Here is a 13,398-nt window from a genome sequence, read left to right as displayed (position 1 = left end):
CTGGGGCAGATGTTTGAAGCCTGGGAAGGGGGTAATACCCACGGAGCTTCCCAGGCTACTAATATCAGCCCCCAGCTGAATACATAGCCTTTACTAGCTATTAAAATGGGGGACCCCCCAAAAAAAATGACGTGGGGTCCCCCCTAATTTAATAGCTAGCAAAGGCTAGGCAGACAGCTGGGGGCTGATATTAATAGCCCAGGAAGGGAGCCATGAATATTGGCCCCCTCCCAGGCTAGAAACACCAGCCGTCAGCCGTCCCAGAAATGGCGCATTCATAGGATGCGCCAATTCTGGCACTTAGCCTCGCTCTTCCACGCTGCCCTGGTGCGGTGGCAGGGGGTAATAGGGTTGGGGTTGATGTCAGCTTATAATGCCAGCTGACATCAAGCCCAGGTTAGTAATGGAGAGGCGTCTATAAGACACCCCCATTACTAACCCCATAGTCAAAGTTAAAAAAAACACAAACACCCAGAATAAAGTCCTTTAATTGAAATAAAGACACAATCCTTTATTGTTCTAAATTAAACCATACTTACCATCACGCCCATTCCAGCTGAAGCCAACGATCTCCTGCAATAAAAGAAAAATAATAAAGCAACCTCATCCTTACCTTTCCATGGTTCCCACGACAGCTTCAGCTCTGCTACATCGAGATGACAGGCTGGACCGCAGCAGAACGCTGCCATCCAGCCTGTCGTCCCGCAGACACTGAGAAGCGCAGGCTTGCTTGCGCTGCTCAGCGTCTCTCTGTGACAACATCCAGATGAGCCGAGTTCATGTCCAATGAACTCGGCTCACCTCATGCACGTCACTGACAGCGTGGGAAAATTCTCACGCTGAAGCGCTGATTGCAGGAGAATTTTCCCACGCTGTCAGTGACGTGCATGAGGTGAGCCGAGTTCATTGGACATGACCTCGGCTCATCTGGATGCCGTCACAGCGAGACAGTGAGGAGCGCAAGCATGCCTGCGCTTCTCAGTGTCTGCGGGATGACAGACTGGATGGCAGCGTTCTGCTGCGGTCCAGCCTGTCATCTCGATGTAGCAGAGCTGAAGCTGTCGTGGGAACCATGGAAAGGTAAGGATGAGGTTGGTTTATTATTTTTCTTTTATTGCAGGAGATCGTTGGCTTCAGCTGGAATGGGTGTGATGGTAAGTATGGTTTAATTTAGAACAATAAAGAATTGTGTCTTTATTTCAATTAAAGGACTTTATTCTGGGTGTTGTGTTTTTTTTAAATACTTTACTAGAAATTCATGGCGGTCATGTCTAATACTGGCGTGACCCCATGAATTTTGGGCTTGGGGCCAGCTGATAATACCAAGCTGGCCCTAACCCCTTTATTACCCAGTGAGCCACCGCACCAGGGCCCTGGATGAGTTGGGTACAGCGCCAGAACGCGCCATTTTCCGGGGTGGCTGCGGACTGCAATTTGTAGCGGGGGGGGGGCCCAGAAAGCTTGGGCCTCCCTGCGCTGCAGATTCCAGCCCCCAGCTGCCTAGTTGTACCTGGCTGGACACAAAAATAGGGCGAAGCCCCACGTACTTTTTTTTTAATTATTTCATGAAATTCATGAAATAATTAAGAAAAAAAGGCCTTCCCTATATTGTTGTGTCCGGCCAGGTACAAATAGGCAGCTGGTGGATGGGGGCAACCCGTTCCTGCCTGCTGTACCTGGCTGGACACAAATATAGTGCGAAGCCCCACTTCAATTTTTTTTAATTATTTCATGAAATTCATGAAATAATTAAGAAAAAAAGGGCTTCCCTATATTGTTGTGTCCGGCCAGGTACAAATAGGCAGCTGGTGGATGGGGGCAGCCCGTTCCTGCCTGTTGTACCTGGCTGGACACAAATATAGTGCGAAGCCCCACTTCAATTTTTTTAAATTATTTCAGGAAATTCATGAAATAATTTAAAAAAAATTGACGTGGGGCTTCGCACTATATTTGTGTCCAGCCAGGTACAGCAGGCAGGAACGGGCTGCCCCCAACCACCAGCTGCCTATTTGTACCTGGCCGGACACAACAATATAGGGAAGCCCTTTTTTTCTTAATTATTTCATGAAATAATTTAAAGAAAATTGACGTGGGGCTTCGCCCTGTTTTTGTGTCCAGCCAGGTACAACTAGGCAGCTGGGGGCTGGAATCCGCAGCGCAGGGAGGCCCAAGCTTTCTGGGCCACCCCCGCTGCAAATTGCAGTCCGCAGCCACCCCGGAAAATGGCGCGTTCATAGAAGCGCCATCTTCTGGCGCTGTACCCAACTCATCCAGGGCCCTGATGCGGTGGCTCACTGGGTAATAAAGGGGTTAGGGCCAGCTTGGCATTATCAGCTGGCCCTAAGCCCGAAATTCATGGGGTCACGCCAATATTAGACATGACCACCATGAATTTCTAGTAAAGTATTTAAAAAAACACAACACCCAGAAAAAAGTCCTTTAATTGAAATAAACACACAATTCTTTATTGTTCTAAATTAAACCATACTTACCATCACGCCCATTCCAGCTGAAGCCAACGATCTCCTGAAATAAAAGAAAAATAATAAAGCAACATCATCCTTACCTTTCCATGGTTCCCATGACAGCTTCAGCTCTGCTACATCGAGATGACAGGCTGGACCGCAGCAGAACGCTGCCATCCAGCCTGTCATCCCGCAGACTCTGAGAAGCGCAGGCTTGCTTGCGCTCCACAGTGTCTCTCTGTGAGGGCATCCAGATGAGCCGAGTTAATGTCCAATGAACTCGGCTCACCTCATGCACGTCACTGACAGCATGGGAAAATTCTCCTGCACTCAGCGCTTCAGCGTGGGAGAATTCTCACACTGAAGCGCTGAGTGCAGGAGAATTGTGTCTTTATTTCAATTAAAGGACTTTATTCTGGGTGTTTGTGTTTTTTTTAACTTTGACTATGGGGTTAGTAATGGGGGTGTCTTATAGACGCCTCTCCATTACTAACCTGGGCTTGATGTCAGCTGGCATTATAAGCTGACATCAACCCCAACCCTATTACCCCCTGCCACCGCACCAGGGCAGCGTGGAAGAGAGAGACTAAGTGCCAGAATTGGCGCATCCTATGAATGCGCCATTTCTGGGGCGGCTGACGGCTGGTGTTTCTAGCCTGGGAGGGGGCCAATATTCATGGCTCCCTTCCTGGGCTATTAATATCAGCCCCCAGCTGTCTGCCTAGCCTTTGCTAGCTATTAAATTAGGGGGGACCCCACGTCATTTTTTTGGGGGGGTCCCCCATTTTAATAGCTAGTAAAGGCTATGTATTCAGCTGGGGGCTGATATTAGTAGCCTGGGAAGCTCCGTGGGTATTACCCCCTTCCCAGGCTTCAAACATCTGCCCCAGCTGTCTGCTTAACCTCCGCTAGAGCCTAAAATTAAGGGGAACCCCACGCCAATTTTTTTAATAATAAATCCTTTATTTTAATACTAAATGACAAGTACAGTAACCAACACTATCACTGTACTTCATATATGTGTGACTGACATGTTTCTATCTATCTAATCTATGTATGATGCTCTATTCTGTCTGTTATAAATTGTCGGGTACCGCTGCTGAATTGCCGGCCGGCTTTTTTAAAGAGACAGTGCATGAAAACACTATTATTTTTTTAAATAAATCCTTTACACTAAATGACAAGTACAGTAATCAACACTGTCACTGCACTTCTTATATATGTGACTGACATGTTTCTATCTATCTAATCTATGTGTGATTCTCTATTCCTTCTATTCTAAATTGTCGGGTACCGCTGCTGAATTGCCGGCCGGCTTTTTTAAAGAGACGGTGCATGAAAACACTATTATTTTTTTTGATAAATCCTTTACGCTAAATGACAAGTACAGTAAGCAGCACTTTCACTGTACTTCGTATATATGTGGCTGACATGTTTATATCTATCTAATCTATGTGTGAAGCTCTATTCTTTCGGTTCTAAATTGTCGCGTACCGGTGTATGCCGCTGCTGAATTGCCGGCTTTTCATGTTTCACTGTTGGCACTGTTCCCATCGATTTGGGCAATCACTGTAATGCCACAACCACCATGGCTGTGGCATTACAGTGAGTGGCAGACAATCCCTGCATGATTGGTGCTCTAAATAGCGCCAGACATACAGGACAAGCTTTTGGTGCACGAACAGTTATCGAACATAACCTCGAACAGCCGAATTTTTTGCAAATCGTTCGGGTTCGTCGAACAACTCGAACACCGCCCAAAACAGCTCGAATTTGAGATTGGCGAACAGTTCTAGTCGAACACCGCTCATCTCTACAGCAGACAAGTTTTTGAAGCTGCTTGTGCCTCCAACGTCCCCCGAACAACAAGATGCAGGGTCCTTCAGAGGTTTGCAGCTGTGCATATGCCATCCTGTCGACCTCCTCTATCCACTGCACACAAGCAGAAACGGCTCCAGTGGGCCAAACATTACATGAAGACTGATTTCAAAACTGTTTTGTTCACGGATGAGTGCCGTGCAGCGCTCGATGGTCCAGATGAATGGAGTGGAGGATGGCTGGTTGATGGACACCCCACGCAAACACGGCTACAGCGCCAACAAGGAGGAGGTGGAGTAATGTTTTGGGCTGGAATCATGGGGAGAGAGATTGTCGGCCCCTTTAGGATCCCTGAAGGCGCTAAAGATGAACTCCATAATGTATGTGGATTTTCTCAAACAGCACTTCCTGCCATGGTTCAAGAAGAAGAACCGTGTATTTCACAGCAAGATCATTTTTCTGCATGATAATGCACCATCTCATGCTGCACATAAAACATCTGCATCTCTGGCTGATATGGGCATAAAAGGGGACAAACTTATGGTGTGACCCCCATGCTCCCCTGACCTCTACCCCATTCAGAACCTTTGGAGCATCATTAAAAGGAGTGTCTATGATGGCGGGAGGCAGTTCACATCTAAGCAACAGCTCTGGGAGGGTATTCTGTCCTCATGCAAAACAATTGAAGCAGAAACCATCCAAAACCTGACAAATTCAATGGACGAGAGAGTTCAGAAGCTCCTTTCGAACAAGGGGTCCTATGTGAAAATGTAACATCACCTAGAATAAAGTTTTGAGTTGAAAACTGTTTGATTTCAGTTTCTAACAACCTGCTAATGCTTATAATTTCAAAAATGACCATTTTTTTGGTCTTTATTAAAATGAAAAGGTTGATCGAAAAGTTTGGGGGATCTAAGAGTGTGGCAACCCAGTAGTCATGATTACTTCGAATTCTGGCAATATGAGGGTCATGCTGCAGGTAGTGCAGCAAGAAGGCACTTATGTGTCTTGCGCATCTCGGAGCCCCAAAATTATTTTCCGGGCTAGATGCAGCTAAAAATTATTTTTAATTTTAAATCTGGTGAAGCTTATTATAGATGGCCTAATAGGATCAGTGCTGCACACTGCTACAAAGCCCAAATTATTTTCCAGTCAAGATACAGATAAACATGATTAGTAATTTGAAAGCTTAAAATGGTTGGTAGGGTGATTTTAACCAATCATCAAGCTTTTACTCTCCCCAGGATGACACAGGGGTAGAAAAGTCGTTTCGGATCCATGATTTGTTCATCTTTATGAACGTGAGTCTGTCTACATTATCAGTGGAGAGGCGCGTGCGCTTATCTGTCAGCACACCACCAGCAGCGCTGAACACACGTTCAGACAGAACGCTGGCTGCGGGGCATGACAAGATCTCCAAGGCGTAAGTGGCTAGCTCCGGCCATTTATCCAGATTGGAAGCCCAAAAAGAGCAAGGGTCCAGAGACACAGTCGTGGCTTCAATGTTTACTTGGAGATACTCCTGTACCATCGTCTCTAGGCGTTGACTATGTGTCAGACTTCTTGTCTCCTGTGGCCTTGCAAAGGATGGGCTAAAAAAGTGGTGAAATGATTCCGCAAAATTGATGTTACCAGCAGATACTGTGGTTCTGTTACGGTTTGAGTGCTGAACACTTGACGGTCCCACGGTTGGCAAGTTGGAACTGTGAGATTCACTACGTGCACCACTGGTATTTTGTGGAAAAGCACATGTAAGATTCTGCAACAGTCTCTGCTGATACTGCTGCATGCGTGCATCCCTTTCTATGGCAGGAATAATTTCTGCAAATTTACTTTTGTACCGGGGATCTAACAGTGTGGCAACCCAGTAGTCAGGATTATTTCTAATTCTCACAATTCGAGGGTCATGTTGCAGGTAGTGCAGCAAGAAGGCACTCATGTGTGTTGCGCATCCAGGAGCACCAAGTCCCTGTTGTGTTGGTGGCGAGGTAACAATCATGCTTCCTTCCTCTGTCCTCTCCCCCCAACCTCGCACAACAGAAATGTGATCAAGGTCTCCCTCATCTGATGAGTCTTCCATCAGTTCGTCCTCCACTTCTTCCTGGGCTCCTGCACCTTCCTCACTAGTTTGGCTGCTACCATGCGCCCTGGTAAAACCATCTCCCCCACCCTCACATGCCTGCCGCCTTGGTGCTGCCGACCGTCTGGACCTTGCAGATGTTAGCCCTTCCGCATACAACTCCTCCTCCTCTACTTCCTCCACCTCCTCTTGTGCCACCACCTGACTCCGAATTCTGTTTAACATGTGCTCCAGCATGTAAATCACCGGAATAGTCATGCTGATAATGGCATCGTCAGCACTAAACATCTTCGTCGCCATTTCAAAACTGTGCAGAAGGGTGCATAGGTTCCTGATCTGAGACCACTCCTCCAGCGTGATTTGCCCCACCTCTGAATCTCGTTGGCCCAGGCTATACGTCAGAACGTATTGCACCAGGGCTTGTCGGTGCTGCCACAGTCGCTGCAACATGTGCAGAGTTGAATTCCACCGGGTAGGCACATCGCATTTTAGCCGGTGAAGTGGCAGGCCCAACGACTTCTGTAGAGATGTAAGTCGCTGAGCTGCGGGATGCGAACGGCGGAAGTGAGCACACAGCGACCGTGCCCTCTGCAGAAGGCCATCTAGTCTGGGATAGTGGGCTAAAAATTGCTGGACAACCAGGTTCAACACGTGAGCCATACAAGGCACGTGTGTGACATTGCCCCGGCGAAGGGCCGCACCCAGGTTTGCAGCATTGTCGCACACGGCCTTCCCTGGTTTCAGGTCCAGTGGAGACAACCATTCATGAAATTGGTTCTCCAGAGCTGACCACAACTCCTCAGCTGTGTGACTCACATTTCCCAGACATTTCAATGTAAAAACCGCCTGATGACGTTGAGCCCTACTGCCAGCATAGTAAGGAGGTGTGCAGGATCCCTTCTGCGCAGTTAGAAAGCTTGTGGCATGACCAGACAGGCTTTGGGTGCAGGTGGAAGACCGAGAGGAGGTTGAGGAGGCAGAAGCAGTGGAGGAACTTTGACATAAAGAGGATTGACGCACAACTCGTGGGGACGGCAAGACTTGGACAGCAGCCCCTTGTCCTGCTGTCACCATAGTTACCCAGTGCCCAGTCAGCGACATGTAACGCCCCTGTCCATGCCTACTCGTCCAAGTGTCTGTGGTGAAATGCACCCTGTCACACACAGAGTTTCTCAAAGAAGCGGTGATGTTGTGTGCGACATGCTGGTGGAGCGCAGGCACACCTTTCTTTGAGAAGTAGTGCCGACTGGGCATCTGGTACTGGGGCACTGCGACGGACATAAGGTCTCGAAAATCCTCTGTGTCCACCAGGCGGAAAGGCAGCATTTCTGTAGCCAAGAGCTTGCAGATGGTGAAATTCAACCTCTTAGCTTTCTCATGGCCAGGAGGAAATGGTCTTTTACTTGTCCACATCTGAGGGACCGAGGGCTGGCTATTGTGCTTAGACGGGGTTGATAAGGGTGTCCCCGGCAAACTGCCGGTCTGTGAGGAAGATGCAGGCGGACATGTTAGGTTGCCTTGATCCAAAGGTGGTGCTATCGATGTCGGACAGCGCTCAACACCAGCTGGTGTTACCACCTCCAAAGAAAATGATGACCTGCCAATCACGCTGGCTGTTGCGGGTAAAGAGGTGGCAGGTCTGCGCCCCAAAACAGGTGTGACTGCTGTCCCCCCAGTCACAGAGGATGAAGAGGCCGCGGATGCACAAGATATGGCAGACGGTGATTGGCCCGGCCGGCTAGGCCGCATTGTAGCACACTGAGCTTCCCACTGCAACTTATGCTTCATGTCCATGTGCCGGTTCATGCATGAAGTTCTCAAACTATGTATTTCTTGGCCTCTACTTAGCTTTTGCTGACAAATGTTACAGATAACACGAGTTGGGTCATCTTTATCGATCTGAAAAAATGCCCAGGCTATGCAAGGCTTAGCACCCATGCGACCTGAAGAGCCACCACGACTTGTGGTGAGAGGCAGAGTTGTGTTTGAGGATGCAGTTGTTGACGTGCTTCCAGTACTACGTCTCTGTCCAGGAAGGCGCAACCTGACCTCGTCGTCACTAGCATCTTCCTCCACCTCCTCTGCTGACCTCATCTCTTGGCTGACTGTGGGTTGACAGTAAGTGGGATCTCCGACCTCATCATCATCACCCTGTGCGTTATCACACCCGTCGTCCTCAGAGCCAACCTGTTCCTGCCCTGACAAAAAACTAAAGTTGTCGCTCCAATCAGGTATTTGAGTCTTATCATCATCTTCCTCATTGTCTCCACCAACAGGAGTTACAGTTTGGGAATGAGGGTCTACATTATGGTCAGAACCTTCTGCGTCTGGTCCTGGATCCGACTCATAAAGATTCTGGGCATCAGTGCAGATCATTTCCTCGTCTGGATTCACAGAAGCGCTGGAGTCGACCTCTGATTCCCAGGCTATAGTATGAGTAAACAGCTCTGCAGACTCAACCATCTGTTCTACCTCATACTCAGACGGGCAGCTGGAGATTTGGGAGCTGTGAGGAAGCAAGTGCGATTTGGGTGACACCTTTGAGGACTGGAGTTTTTGTGATGTTGAAGCTGATGTGGAGGAGAGCCCACTTAAAGGAGCACTTGATATCCGTTGAAGCACCTGCTGTTTTTGTGCCTCATCTGGAATTTGTAGCGATTGGCGTGGCCGTAAGAAAGGGATCTTATCACATTGTCCGCTAAAAGAAGTAGACATTTTAGTTTGGCTGGAAGATGGTCTTTCTTCTGCACCTACCCCACGGACACAACCTTTTTTCCCCTTCCCAACACGCCTATTCCCCTTTCCACCAGCAGCAGGCCTTTTTCCACTCATTTTGGTGGTTAACTAATTCACAACTCTGGAGTTGTTTGCACAAAAAAACAATGGATGGTAACCGAGCAGAGCTGAGTGGCCAAACTGTGGTATTAGGCCAAAACTATTGGCTGGGCTAGATGCAGAAAAAAATTATTTTTAATTTGCAACCTGATGGAGGTCAGTATAGATGGACTAATAGAACAAGTCCCACACGCTGCTAGAAGCCCAAATATTTTTTCAGAGATAAATGAAGAAAAAAATTATTTTTAATTTGCAACCTGATGGAGGTCAGTATAGATGGACTAATAGACCAAGTCCCACACACTGCTAGAAGCCCAAATATTTTTTCAGAGCTAGATGCAGAAAAAAATTATTTTTAATTTGCAACCTGATGGAGGTCAGTATAGATGGACTAATAGACCAAGTCCCACACACTGCTAGAAGCCCAAATATTTTTTCAGAGCTAGATGCAGAAAAAAATTATTTTTAATTTGCAACCTGATGGAGGTCAGTATAGATGGACTAATAGACCAAGTCCCACACACCGCTAGAAGCCCAAATATTTTTTCAGAGCTAGATGCAGAAAAAAATTATTTTTAATTTGCAACCTGATGGAGGTCAGTATAGATGGACTAATAGAACAAGTCCCACACGCTGCTAGAAGCCCAAATATTTTTTCAGAGATAAATGAAGAAAAAAATTATTTTTAATTTGCAACCTGATGGAGGTCAGTATAGATGGACTAATAGACCAAGTCCCACACACTGCTAGAAGCCCAAATATTTTTTCAGAGCTAGATGCAGAAAAAAAATATTTTTAATTTGCAACCTGATGGAGGTCAGTATAGATGGACTAATAGACCAAGTCCCACACACTGCTAGAAGCCCAAATATTTTTTCAGAGCTAGATGCAGAAAATTTTTTTATTCAATTTTCAACCTGATGGAGGTCAGTATAGATGGACTAATAGACCAAGTCCCACACACTGCTAGAAGCCCAAATATTTTTTCAGAGCTAGATGCAGAAAAAAATTATTTTTAATTTGCAACCTGATGGAGGTCAGTATAGATGGACTAATAGACCAAGTCCCACACTCTGCTAGAAGCCCAAATATTTTTTCAGAGCTAGATGCAGAAAAAAATTATTTTTAATTTGCAACCTGATGGAGGTCAGTATAGATGGACTAATAGAACAAGTCCCACACGCTGCTAGAAGCCCAAATATTTTTTCAGAGATAAATGAAGAAAAAAATTATTTTTAATTTGCAACCTGATGGAGGTCAGTATAGATGGACTAATAGACCAAGTCCCACACACTGCTAGAAGCCCAAATATTTTTTCAGAGCTAGATGCAGAAAAAAATTATTTTTAATTTGCAACCTGATGGAGGTCAGTATAGATGGACTAATAGACCAAGTCCCACACACTGCTAGAAGCCCAAATATTTTTTCAGAGCTAGATGCAGAAAAAATTATTTTTAATTTGCAACCTGATGGAGGTCAGTATAGATGGACTAATAGACCAAGTCCCACACACCGCTAGAAGCCCAAATATTTTTTCAGAGCTAGATGCAGAAAAAAATTATATTCAGTTTGCAACCTGATGGAGGTCAGTATAGATGGACTAATAGAATGATGCTATGCCCAAAAGATTTTACTTCACTAGGTGCAGTAAAAAAATTGGTATTCTATACACAGGTGGTATATCTTGCAACACAGATAGGCTACTCCACTGACTAACACACTCTGCAATAGGCCAAAAAGGATTAGCTTTGCTAGATTCAGCCAAATGCTGTGAAAAAAACTTGCACAGCACTGGCACAGACCTGCCTGGCAAAAACTGATAGGAACTGATGTAACCTAGTCCTGAAAAGGACTCCAATTACAATTAGTCTTTACTCCCACAATCTATCTATTTAAGAGCACAGACCTGCCTGATAAAAGTCGTAGGAAATGCTGTAACCTAGTCCTTAAAAGGACTGCAATCACAACTATTCCCTACTCCCAAGCTATCTGTAGATTTGTGCGAAAATTGGCTTGAAATTAACAAGGTATAGCGCACACAGCAACAGCGGTGCCGTCTAACACGCAGCTGCAGCAGTGAGAAAATGGTGGCGACGGGGAAAATGGCTTGGTCTTATAGGGCAAGGACATGTGACATACACTGCCAATCACACATGCCCTTGCTTGTGTGAAAAAAAGCACTTCGCTCCGTGTGTGCGCTGCTGATAGGCTGACAGATTGCACCTCCCCACTGCAAATGCGGGAAAGAGAAAAAAAAATGGAGATCTTCATTGTTCCTGCAGAGATCCATCCCCTGCCCCTCCCCCCGCCCCGCTGTACACTCAAACTGCGTATTAACATTAATTTTCATCATTACTGAGAAAAAATCCAGTTATGATTTTGGTGCACGAACAGTTATCGAACATAACCTCGAACAGCCGAATTTTTCTCAAATTGTTCGTGTTCGCCGACCGGCTCGAACACCGCCCAAAACAGCTCGAATTTGAGATTGGCGAACAGTTCGAGTAGAACAACGCTCATCTCTAATGTTAACCTGAAAGCATTTTGTTCTTTTTTCGAACCACACCCAGGGGTGATAGGCGAAAGTTAGCAAATGACACTTCTGCGAAGGGCCCGGCAATTCTACCGGCCTTAATTTCTTTATCCACCTGTGCCACTACCAACCCAGGATGCAACTCCACAGATTTCTTACCCAACTACAACCTGTGCCAGTAAAAGAAGGAACAACAAAATCTTCAGAGAAACCATCAATTAACAGCTTGGCTTTCTTGCAATTTGGATACCGCTCTAGCCATGTTAACATATTCTCCAGTTTTACCGGCGTCAATACTTTTGTTAAGATATTCCTCTGTGGAAGACTGAACCAGCAAGTTGGCTTTTTTAAAACATCTTGTAATTGGATGCGCTCCTCCACAAAAAGGAACATTTGTGCCTATACTTACACAAATTAGGCCATTTGCACTGAGCTTCGTTAAATGCAAAACTGGTACCTTTTCTAATTACTGTTTGGGATGTGGGCCTCTGCAATCAGCCCGATCTTGTCATCAGCATTAAATTCAGCCAAAGGCCCACATCCTTGACTCCCCACTTAAGTTACGGGTACACTGCCATTTTCTGTCTGAAATTTTAATTGTAGAAATACCAGCTAAACCCACTAAAGTTTTTATATGCATCCAAGATTATATCCACATGCTGGAATAAACCTGAACATTTTTTTGGAAACCTTTCCCCCATGATGCTGGCATATATACAAAGTGCCTGCAGACAGTTGTTAAAAGACCTAGGGATAGGTCTGCGCCTATCCTCGTCCTCTTTTTTTTTTTTTCAATTTTGGCAAAAAATTATTTTGATGCTGGTAGTAATGATAGTAAATCAACATATTCATTGTGCCAGATCTTTTCCTTTACAGACAATGCTAAATGGTAGCCTGTTGGGGAAACTATACATGTCATGACTTCCTTATAGCACACCCCGCCACCCCTTTCCAGAACCTCATCAAGGTGCTTCCATACCTCCGCCACTTTGGGAGCATGGGAGGATTGACTGACAGAAGCTGACTGGTCTGATCAGGTGGGGGGGGGCATACCCTTAAAGACACTAACAGTTTTGCTGTGACAAGGCAGTGGGGAGTTGCATATGGGATGAGTTGTACTCACCACCTGATGCAAGCTCATCCAGTTAGTAGTTCTGCCCGAAGGGTTGGCTCCTGTCCAGACCTCCGGCATGCATGCCATCTAGCCCAGGAGCAGTAATGGCTTCAAGAAGCCGGTGGTTGACCGAGCCCTGACTGGAACGCTGACCTGGCGTGCTTCCATCACTCGTGCTCCGTCTTCTTCGTCTTCTAGCCGCTGTCCTGGCCCCTCTCACTGGTGAAGGAGAAAAGATTATTCTTCTTCTTTTCATGCGTGCCCCACTGTGCATGTCCGCACCTCCCGATGACGCAATCTCTCCTGGTGTCACTCTGGCCGCATCATCACTCCCCACGTCCTAGTCACCGTTCACTCTGGCGCCGACCTCCGGGCCGCTCACATCTCCCGGCAGTGACTCCAGGACCTTCTGCAGGCATGCCATGGCTCTGTCGTCTCCCATCCTCTTCTTCAGCTCCTCCAGGAGGGCGTCCATCGCGACCAGTCACAGCGACAGTACAGCAGCAGGTCCTCAGGAAAAATTTTTCAAGAACTGACACTTTCTGTCTGCTCC

This window comes from Phyllobates terribilis, unplaced genomic scaffold (assembly GCF_046119375.1).
Source record: "Phyllobates terribilis strain yellow unplaced genomic scaffold, ASM4611937v1 Scaffold_1__5_contigs__length_1240528914, whole genome shotgun sequence".
Taxonomy (NCBI): Eukaryota; Metazoa; Chordata; class Amphibia; order Anura; family Dendrobatidae; genus Phyllobates; species Phyllobates terribilis.
The sequence above is the reverse complement of the archived record's forward strand: the minus strand, read 5'-3'. Positions refer to the sequence as shown.